At 37.2% G+C, this 12200-nt stretch overlaps 1 protein-coding gene across 2 annotated transcripts in view; it reads right to left on the reverse strand.

Moving 5' to 3' along the window:
• The window catches only part of aPKC (protein kinase C iota type), a 299077-nt gene that overhangs the window by 266490 nt on the left and 20387 nt on the right, over positions 1 to 12200 (reverse strand). Inside the window, exon 1 of one of the 2 annotated variants that reach the window (XM_068761465.1) lies at positions 11375 to 11559. The exons of the other annotated variant lie outside the window; for it this stretch is intronic. The gene's annotated coding sequence lies outside the window, so the exon portion shown is untranslated. Of the gene's footprint in view, positions 1 to 11374; positions 11560 to 12200 lie in introns of those variants that run through there. 2 annotated transcript variants of the gene reach the window in all.

Genomic DNA, 12200 nt, shown 5'->3' on the forward strand with positions numbered 1-12200 from the left:
ATAATATCCAATTTCAATGTAGAATACACCTACATTATATATAAACAATCTGACACTCTCACTGTTGTCTGGAAAAACTATACCAATTTTTGTTACCATCCTGTTGATGTTGTCCATGAGGAAACAAAAAAGAAGTGTAAAATCTGCATAGTTCTAGAGTGTGACATGACCCAGATAAATGGATTTATTTCATATATATTCGCACGATAGCATCTCATGATAATTTCGCTGTAATTAGCACATGCAATTATTATTAGAATAATTTTTAATCTATGAGTGACAGCCCTAAGGACCTCCGACATAGTGACTCTATGAAGCGATAACCGAAACGATCTAAGAGCTTGGCGGCCTTAGAATCCGAAGTATGTAGCGGCTACAGCCGAGACTCTCCTGAAATACCTCGTGCTTCGCTACCTTAAAAGAGGTTTTAGGTCTGGTGTCATCTACGCCCTCCCACTTCAAACCCCAGGAATCTGCTAATGTCATTTGGGCAGCAGAGACAGTCAAGTCCAAAAAAAGAACTTTTAAAAAAATTAACAAATACCTATTTAATGGAATCAGGTGTTACCTCGCGGAAGTCCATCCTAAGTAAGAAAAGGACCAATATTTAGCCACTTCCGCACATGCAGCGACAGTCGTGCAACGAAATGCACCACCCACAAACACAGAGTCCTATAGAGTGGACTCTGTGTTTGGCACTAATCGGTGTACTATGTGACATGGCTCCTGAGGATGCCCCGTGGGGGGGTGAAGCGCGTGTTGAGTAATTTGGTGGAGGCGGTTGTGTGATTCGCATTGTTTGCCGCATACGCATTTATCAGCGGGCTGGCGGGCGGTGCATTTCGTTGCACGACTGCCGCTGCATGTGCGGAAGCGGCAAAATATTGGTCCTTTTCTTACTAACAAATACCTGTTTTCAACATCTGAGACATAGTTTTAATTGATATACTTACTTGTACTTTATAACATTTTATACCGTACGCTAAAAATTAAATTTCTACAAATATGGTAATTTATTTACCTTACATCGTGTATTCTTGGAATTGAATTTTAAATATTTCATGTACCGTTCGCAATAATCGCGTTGCTATCAGAGCAAGTAAATTGGGTTTAAATCAGTACTCGAGTCATTCAATTGACGCCAATTATGTCTGTAAGTCGATCGATACAGTTTGTGAAAAAGATAAACGTGATTTATTTTTCGAATAATTTCAAGTTTGCATTTTAAATTGGTGCTACGTTTTTCGTTTTTTTTTTTTTAAAGAATATAAGACCTTAAGCTTTTGATATATAATAAAGAATATTATTTCACCTACCGGAATCGCTATACTGCGCAAGCGGGACGAGGTGATGGCTGAGAAAAAAAAAGCATGATCGCATCCGCTCCGAGTGTTGATGGCGGACTGATGGAACATAATGGCTGCGTCAACTCAACGATTCGGGAGTATCTCCGCGCGTCTCGTCTTGCAAATACCTTAGGCGCGGTACAGCGATTTCGGTAGCATAATACTGAATTTAATATTGCTATAATAACATACATGTAATAATACTGTTTCTGTTTCAATTATTAAAGTAATTATTTCTTTTATATATATATATATATTTAAAAGCAATATAATCTTTTTTTTCCCATTTGATCACTTCTGGACATAGGCCTCTCTGGGTGAAGTTAGGTTACTTCGAATAAAACCAGTTAGTTTATCTTCCGACGATCTACGCTGCGCTTACCGGTTTGTGGCCTTGGCTCCAGAACCTCAAAGTCCGAGCGGCCATCTGTTTTCCTTTTATTTAAATTCAAACATTATCTAAGCACTGATATATCTAAAAGATACTAAGTACTAATAATTCATAACTGATAGTGCATATGTCATTGAGGTAAAAAAGCAATGTTTTAAAAAGATAGTGCAGATATCAATAAGGTCTATTTGGGCTATTTTCAAAAACATGCTCAAATTCAATGTCACAGCTGCAGTACAAAACGGCTCCAACCGCAGCCGGCTAACACCAACGACCTACTGTCTATTAAGCCGCTTAAGAATCTCTTCAGGCGTTTAATTGTACCGCGCTGGAGTTTAACGACTCCGTCGTACAAATTGTCTCTAATTCCCGTTGTATGGTACATCTCAATTAACAACAAACTCGCGCAATGTGCTCGTGTTTAGTATCCGCGGGCATTAACGGAGTGACGTAACGCAAGCGAATGCCCCAGAAAAGATTCGTTTAAAAACGGAATAGACCCGATTCGTACGTAAAGACAACAAGAGGAAAATATAAAAAGCTACTTTCGCTTATTGTGGGAATAAAAAATGGTCCAAACTTTAACGATATAGCATCAGATACAAAAATAGAAACATGCATACGCTGCACTTTATAGGCATCAAAGTCAAAAAATTCCTGTTGTCACATGGCCAATTTTATATCACCTATTTCCATGACGAAAAAGTATCAACACGATTTATTTACTCACCAGAAAATACGTTGTATGTAAAAAAGGAAATAAAAACTATTTATTTATTTTAAATACGAATTAAATATTTATATCTAAGACATGAAGTTTATAATGTCAACTAGTGTTAACATACGAGGGCCAAACTGAAAGTTTTTAGAACTGGCAACTTAAAAGCATTATATTAAAAAAATAAGTTTAAATTTTGAAAATAGAACTCTTTACCAATAATATTGAGTATACATTTCATTCATTTGTCATTTGTTTTACGATTTGGCGGCAAATTGAAAATTGTCTGTGCACGTCAGAATGAATTTAAGCCGAGAAAATTTTCGTGCAATGATTTTTTACGACTTTCGATGTCATATAAGTCAACAAGAAAGTTATGATAGACTTCGATTGGCTTTTCACGATGAAGCCCCATCTCGTGCCACAGTTTACAACTGGTTTAATGAATTCAAACGTGGTCGAACTAATCTCACCGATGATTTGCGTGAGGGACGGCTTTCTATAGCAACGACTGAAGACAATATCAGTGTTGTGCGGCGTATGATAGAGACTGACAAAAGAGTGACCTATCAGCAGATTCGGACAAGTCTAGGCATAGGTATGAGTCAAGTGCACAAAATCCTCCATGAACATTTAGCGGTCAGGAAGCTTTGTGCCCGCTGGATACCGCATAATTTGACCGAGGCTCAAAAACTCCGCCGTGTTGATTGGTGCCGAGAAATGATCCAAAAATTTAACGGAGGTGACTCAAATGCTGTGTTCGACATACTAACGGGTGACGAAATCTGGATTTACTGTTATGATCCGGAAACCAAAAGACAGTCTGCTCAGTGGGTGTTTCCTTCCGAAGAGTTGCCAACTAAAGAGAAGAGAGGTCGAAGTGTTGGAAAAAAGATGGTGGCCTCGTTCTTCGGAAAGACAGGTCATTACGCGACAGTTGTCTTAGGGGATCAGAAAACGGTTAATGCAGAGTGGTACACTAACAACTGTTTGCCACTTGTCTTGGAAAAAGTTCGAGAGAAACGACCTCGCAGCAGGATCCTCCTTCATCACGACAATGCCTCGTCGCACACCGCCAGGCAAACGATCGACTATTTGGCGACCTCAGACGTGGAGTTACTGGGTCACCCGCCGTATAGCCCCGACCTCGCACCCTGCGATTTTTATTTATTCCCGAAAATAAAAGAAAAACTTCGAGGAAAACATTTTATGGACGCCGAAGAAGCAGTGGCTGCGTTTTAAAACGCCGTCGAAGAGACCCCTAAGGCCGAGTGGGCAAGGTGCTTTTCTCAATGGTTCCATCGAATGCAGCGATGTATTGATGTAAATGGACGCTATTTTGAAAAGTTATAATAAAACTAATAACTTGCTAGAATGCTTAGTTTTTGATTTTCTAAGAACTTTCAGTTTGACCCTCGTAGTACACGTTTTAAACTTTCAATGGAGTTTAAAAAAAGTTGAAATGATTAAAAACTGATATATTTCTTTTAAATTAATATCTCATGTATTACTCATTCATTGCGAAAGCGAAGTAAGAAATATAATCTGTTCGACTGTGACATTTTCAAATACAAGCGTTTTCTATCTATTAAATCAAGCACGTTCAGTGAATACCGCACAAGAAATATTTCTAATTCAATTTCAAAATAATAAGACAATTCATGTATGTTATTGTAGTTGGAAGTGACACCACAAATGTAAAACATAAATTAAGCGCAATAGAAAAGATGGCGTCAATTGATACAGTCCATTTAAAATGGAGCACTTACCATTTATGCATATCTCGACACTGTCCGACAAATTTCGAGAATTGATCGACTTCATCTAAAACTATACCGCTGTTACAATAACATGTCCGTATACGTGATGTCATATCGAAACAATAAAAACAAAAGGGGACAGATGGTACGGCCTATTAAATACGGCCTCGAATTAATAAAGGTACGAAGCGTGCAATGTTATGTAGAGACATACACTTTAGAACAGGACATCCCATTTTACGGTCAGTGTTTCCCTTCATGTTGATAAGCGTAAAGGTAAACATTTTGGAACCGCAACCATAATAGTTATATTTTTAATCATGATTCACCCGACAATACCTCCGTCCAGTCTCCTAACAATTAAAACATTATATATTGTTATAAATACTGCCTATATTCTTAACGATTTTATATAAAATGATAACTCGGTAACCTATTTCTTTTCTATCATATAAACAGCTACTAACATAATATAAATCGTAAAGAAAAATATGTTATTATTTCCTTATAACAAATATAAATCGGTCGATTTTCATATATATTAATAACGAAACAAATGTAATTGTATATTTGAAGTATGGCTACAGAAACTAGGACGTGATCTCTAAGAACGTAGATGCTGGTTTACATGGACTTGAGTAAGGCGGCATACACATACCGTTACATTACTTGCTGCGAAGGACGAAGTTTTTTTTATTTAAGTTGTTAGTGTAATACCGTCTTTATATTTATGTACACTATATTATAACAAAAATATGTTTTTTTGAATAATATATCATAAGATGCCTTAGAGAATCCATGAGCCAAGATATAGGCTGCGTGCTTTTCTGTCGCCTTAAACTCGATAAAAAAAAGCGTGAAATTGTATAGAAATGTCAAAACATCTGTTCTTAAACATCTCCTGTGCGTCTAGTCAATATCGCCTTAATACGTCTACCGCTAATATACCACTAGCGACACTTTAATCGGAATGTACTAACATAAGCAAAGTTACATAAAACTTTATAAGTTATATTTACTTAACCGATTTATTGAACCGACGGCGTCACACTGTGCACAGGATCAAATTACTTGTAAGAATTCATATCGCATATCCATATCATGATAACCTTGGTTATTCGCACATTAACCTAAATAACAAATATTGGCGCCTTAACTTTTGAACGTTAGCCAAAATCTGTTTGCACGATGTTTCACATAAATTGCACCAAATAAAACTGGAGACAAGAATTAGCTAAGTTATGGTTTATTACCGTGACATGAGAATAATAATGATATTGCTTAGAGACAAAAATTAACGATTACATTCATTCATTTATATCATTATTATTTCTAATACCGTTGATTTTTATAGAGTGTCTTTTTCTTCTTCTTTTTTAGCCGATATACACCCACTGTAACGCTTAGGCCTTCCCCAAAGATCGCCATCAGGATCAGCCCTGCGCTACCCGCATTTAGCGGCTTCCAGCGAAGTTGACTAATTCTACTACCTGTTTGTGTTATTTTAACTTCGTTTTTGTACAATTTAAAGACTTGTATATCATTGATAGAAGTATCCATTTTGATAAAAGCTTCTTCATAAACTTAAAATACTTGGCCACAAAGGCCAATACGCAGTCTGATGTGAGAGCTCAAAAAAAACTCAGTAGAGTTGTGTTTTTATCGATAACTCGCAAACATGGACCAATAGAACAATTCTTTCCCATGTTCTAATATTAATAAAAAAAACACACAATTGCCCATAAAGGAGTTATTAGTTATGTGAGGCCTAGGGAAAATTTTTGTTTAATATCTAGTGTTAACGTTACGTTTCATCGCTATTTTTTATATTTATATCCACCAGACTTTGTATTTATTAATACATAATCAATTTTTCCTAATACATATGTAAACAAACTCAACTTGTACAAACGTTTTTATTTTCCGAAATATTTCAAGTCGTGCCGTGGTGCCTTACAGAGTTCATGAGCTAAGTTATAGGCTGCGCGTATTTGTAGTTCTTCTACCACAAGCCTGGTGATACAAGAGTGTTAGGGTATTCATATATCAGGCCAACTATTCTCAAATATCTCATGTGCGTCAAGTCATTCGCGCCCTTTATCTTTAGACGGCTCATATATCACTAGCAACATGATTTAGATACAAAACTAACAAATCGATATCGTAGCTGATGCTTTATAGCCAAAATTTAGTTATATCTCAGTCGTATTGCCTGGAAGGCTTCTACAAGGAAACTAGCAATATCAAATAACAACGAGCCTTAGGCATAACTGTATATATAATAAGAGGACGCCAGCACATCAATAAATTCGTATATAATACCGCAAATGAATGTGCCATAACAATAGACGCTAACGTCTAACGTCCACGAAACAAGCAAATAAACCATTAACACAGATCGGGCGACTCGAACCGACAGAATGTTCGCGCGGAATCGCTCACCAATGACATAATTGTGTGAATATTCACATGGCATTTAACGCCGGCCAAAGTTTCCGCTTGCGAATCTAGTTTTAAATCGTAATTCTAACGAAATAAGCTTGTTATTATTCAATATTTACTTTAATAAAATAACATCTAAGCAGGTCGTATCCTGTACTTTAGATAATTTACTGCATTTATAGAAACAGGTAAAGAAATATATACGCATATAGAAGGTCTTATATGTATTTGACGTGTTTGAAGTTGTGCTGCTAGTCGATTTAGGCTTTGTGCAGCTTTATCTAAATTGAGTCCGCGGAAACAGTGGGTCCGGCTAAAAATTTACGCAGGGCGATCGTATCCCAGATGAGATCGAAAACGCACGAAGGGGGACTATACCCGTGTAGGTGTATAGTGCAGTGTAAGTCATACGAAGCGAGGATTACTCGGAAGCGACACGAACCTGTCCTGACCGCCTTCGTTTGAACACGGGCTATGAGAGGATCGGTAAAGGTTTAAAATACTAAAAGCTATCACCAATAAGCTATTTTGTAATCATCATTTTCCGTGCATAGATCTACGCCATAGATTTCTAATAAGACCTTTAGGAAGCGGCCTGCATCCTTATCGGAGGACCTCCTACACTGTGCTTGCCAGTTTGTGCTCTTTAACTATTGTTATGTATCGCGTAACTTTGCCATGTCTCTAAAGACACTTGAAAATTTGAAACAAAAAAAATCTTATTTAATATTGCCATCCTTGGGAGAAGTAAAAAAGGTACTGACAACAAATCTTCATGAGAGCCTAACACCGATAGTTACGTATGACATAATTTTTTATTTTTTTATGTTAAAATTTTTCTTTACATCTTTGATGTAATAATAAAATACATTATTTACGCAAAATCCTATACCAAAATAATACCAATGCTTATGAGATCATGTATATACGTACATTTTATCAATATTTAAATTCAGAGAATTTATTTTACCATAAACAAGATACGTGTCCCTGAATACATTTACAGTCCTCATTATTTACCAACACAATCCTTCTTAAAGCCAAATCTCTTTTTCAATACCCTTAACCGCCTACGCAATGTATTTCCTAAACATACACTTATGAACTGAAATGGATTGTCTTTATGAATATCTTTATCGTTATCCTTTCGGCCAAACGACGTCCACAGCTGGACAGTGGCTTCCTCTAGAGATCTTGGCCTGCATTTAGCGTCTTTCGACGACTCTAAAAAGGTAGTGTGTCTATCTCATGGTTAAAGCATATTATGCTACAAAACCTTAAGGTCCCAGCGGCCATCAGTTCCGCGCTGTCTCCTGCTCACTGTCACTTAAACTTGCCAACTCGCTGGACTGTCATTAACTTTCATTCTTCTACGGAAATCCTCATCCCTGATTCGATCTTATAGAAAAATTCCGTATAAAGCACTCTCCAAGAACAGTTTAGCGGCTGTAAATTTGCCTATGTATGAATATAACAGTACTTAATAACACAGATACAATTGGCTATAATTAAAATAAAATACATTTGTTATAAGACCTATGTAGCGTATATAAAAAACTAACATGTTAACCGCTAGAAAGCCGTGCAATTATTGCATTTGTCCATACTTTCTCTTAATCGAAGTCACCCGCAAGACTATCCAGTCAACCGTCCTTGTCTGACTAAGGGTGTTCGACGCGTGCACGAAAGTGACAAACGTCGGCGTGCACGGCCGGAGAAGTGAAGCGGAAACGGGACGCTCTCGTATCACCAATCGGTTATTTTCGGCCTTGAGTGAAAGCTCCAAACATGAGCACTGAACCCGCACCTTTATCGATGTTTTATAATAATTAAAATCGATTAAATTTAAATAAAAACGTGTATCGATTAAAAATCTACATGCGTTACAAAGTTACCCAATATCTTAATACTCAGTGTATTCAGTAATTGTTTGTAAAAAAATCTCAATCGTGGAATCAAAAATAAAAGTGATCTTTCAAGTAACATCGAAGCAATTTTTTATTATGCAAGTTTTAATAAAGTTTATGATATATCTGATGATAAATCATTAATTTAATTCTAAACTCTTTCATAATCTTCAAATAAGCCGTAGTACGTTCACGGCTGGATATAAGCATCCCTCGAAGATACCCGGTTGGAAGTGGTCTGCATAAACCGCAAACCAATGCAATAAACCTCATTCATAAACCTCATATTTATGACATTGTTATTTTTTAATTAATTTCTTTCCTAATTACAGATAAACTAATATAAAGTTTAAATACAGGACGATAGGTTATGGGTGTCAAAAGTTATTTGTTACGGGTAAAGTAATGCCACATTTATCGGCAGAAATCTTTTAAGCTTTCACATCTATTTTTAATCAACCTGTATATAGCTATCACACTTTAGGAATACGACTGGTCAATAGCTACTGGCAGTATAGAGTTTGCACAGACAGATTGCACAGACAGATAGTAATTTTAAAAATGATTTTTTGATATATTATTATTATTATTGATTTTTAATATGGTACACCCTTCTTTTTTTTTATTCACTCGTTAAAAACTAACTACCTATTCCCAATCAGCCTGTATACCTACAATCTATTTTAATAAAATAAGTCGAGTCGGTATGATCTTTTAAATATAAAACTATTTACGTATTAAATATGAATGATTCGTAAAAACCACTAACAAATTTTAACTTAACTCTTTTCACTTTTTTTTATCTGTATCAACCTTTTTTTTCAGCAGCGATGGAAACTGTTTACCTTCAAGGTAATATACAAATTATAAAAAAAAATCTATAAACTGCTCGGGTTCATTGACATTTCAATGGTTGATTCTTATTTTAAAAATTAATTAATTTAATCTTTAGTGGGTACTTCAAAATATAATTAACTTCGAATTGAGTTTAGTTTGAGACATGTATACATATCATTATTGTTGAACGAGTACAATTCACAAAAAACTACACACGATTCGGCAGCATGCGTCATCGTGACTCGTTATAAAAACGTATTTAATTGATTAACATAAGAATTGTGAACTTGGTGTTACATCAAAATTAAATCATATCTTATACCAGTGACGTCATCATGTAGGGCCATAAAACAATTAAAACAAAAGACTTGAGACTACCTTTTGGACAAAGATTCTATTTCAATTTGTGCAGCAGAAATGCCGATGGAACCAATTCCTTAACATGTTCATATTGTTACGTACCAACTATTTTGTCACCCGCCAAACAACAATGTGTCAATGTTATTGAAGGCCAGCTCGAGTTTTATCTCAAGATGGAAAGCGAATCTGATGCTTATTGAATAATTAAAAAATACAATTGTATTGCAGACTGTATTGTTCGCCACTATTTAAACAACCCCCTATTCGATAATGATAAAAAATTTATTTGATTACCTTTCAACCAAATCGTAATAATTCAGTGAAAAACAGTCGACATTGCAAGCACTCTGCGGATATCCCAAAATCAATTTGGCCTGAACGGTTTCCCAAAAGAAACGGTTAAAACCATTGTTTGAAGCATTCAATAGAGATCGTTTGATGAAAATGTCGGTCGTTTCCCAGTTCCGCCGACTGGTCGGTTCACTGGAGTTATCGCTTCGATACGCTTCGCGGTAAAACGTGTTCTCCGTGCATAAAAATAAGGGTCAATCTCCATTCACTGCGTCACGCTGTACTCGCGCGTACTTAAAACGACCCGTAATACAACCAGCTCTGTATAAGAAACGTACGATAAATCAGTTGTTCACAGCAACAGACCCATTTAAGTCGTTGCCGAAATAAATGTTTCGTGAACTTTATTACTATGATAATAAGGCGCATAATAGTGTGGATTTCTGCATTGTAAGCGCGGTATAAGAGAGCATTCAGATTGTAGAGTTGTAGCAATGTTACCTATGCTAATTTGGCTACTGAGTCATACGGAGTGGAGTGTACGGGGAATCAAGACCAAATGCGACCGAGCAGTCATTAAAATGGCCAAATGATTCCGAACTCTGGCAGCCGGATCGTATTTCATCCGGACTACGCGGACAATTTACAATTCATTACGAGCGGCGGTTTGTTTGTATAAAGACGATAAATCAGGACAATCTCTCCGGACGCAGCGGACAAACAAACGAAACAGTTCCGGACGTAGTGATGTTGATTAATAACAAACAGATTGTAGTGAGGGCCCGATGACTACATACTTACTTTTATGCATCTTATCGACATCGCTCTTGGCCATCACTTAATTCGCTCGGAAAGGTCGAACAAATTTTAATACACAATTAACCTAATAAACCGGCTTCAATTACCTCCTGTACGAACCGCATAATTTGTATCCTTCCAAGACAGATAAGAGAACACAAGTCAGCCTTGTCATTGAGAAATAACTTTGATATAATAAACTATTTCATTACAATCGGCGCGGAATCCGATATCGCGCTGTATCGAAACATCGACAATTGTAATCCGAAACATGCCATTTGAAACTTCACGCTCGTAAATTACTAGCACAAAACAAGTAAACAATGCCACGATCCCCTTATCGCCACATTCAATGTTACAGCCGCAAGTACACTGGTGGTGTTTCAAAATATCACACGATGTGGGTCAACCGCACGACACTACCGGTAAATAAAGAAAAGGTAAAGAAAAAACGGAGGCCAATGGCCGCGAAGTGATCGAGCGAAAATACGCGATATTGGGCCCGTGAAAAACAAACACAAAACCTCGTCGTCCGGACCGGGGAGCGTCGTGTGCGACGGTGCAGTCGAGGTCAACGCTTCCATTCCGCAGGCTCGCGTAATCACAACCAAAACACCGAGTGGTACAGTCGCGCTGTACGTTCTCGCGGGTGCTCCCAAACGCGAATTGCCGGCCGCGCTGCGCGCCGCTAGCGCGCGAATGCCGGGCCCGCGAACAACACGCGTACGCGCATGGATTTTCACAAAGCCACTGTTTCTTTCCCATGCGCTCGCGGCGGCGGCGTTCCAGTACCGCCAATTAGCCGTCACGGCCTTCACAGCGCGCAGGGTTGCGAGCTTCATCTCTGTGTTACTGATGAGTGTCTGAGCAACTCTTCCTAACAGATCAGAATCCCGAAATGGTGATAGCTTATTACCAATAATCTTAAAATAATCGTCAATACAAAAGCGCATGTAAATGCCTGCTTGAATAAAGATATTTTGAATTTAATACTTTGCGAGTACAAATCATCGGTCATTTTGACCAGTTGGTGAAAATAGATACACAACAAACGTTGGTAGTTTTAGTGTTAATAAACTAACTATTCCGTGCTTGTCACATGTGGATCGTACCACGCTACCTTCTGGTGGGAGTAATTTTGAAAAACCCATTTTTGGTCAATTTACGAACCAAAAATGATTCTGACCATGTTTTATACATTTAAGAGTTACAGTTTATAAATATGCATTAGCTTTTTGAAATTTCCCTCTGCGGGCGGAATTTCGTAAATTCCTGTTTAACTGATTTCTTTCTACTCGGGAAGAAATATTCCCACCAAATATTAAGCCTCGAAGCGTTATGTTTCTAGAG

Source organism: Battus philenor, unplaced genomic scaffold (assembly GCF_028537555.1).
Source record: "Battus philenor isolate CCGP_79_NKW_IND1 unplaced genomic scaffold, ilBatPhil1.0.hap1 SCAF_15, whole genome shotgun sequence".
In the NCBI taxonomy this organism is placed as follows: Eukaryota; Metazoa; Arthropoda; class Insecta; order Lepidoptera; family Papilionidae; genus Battus; species Battus philenor.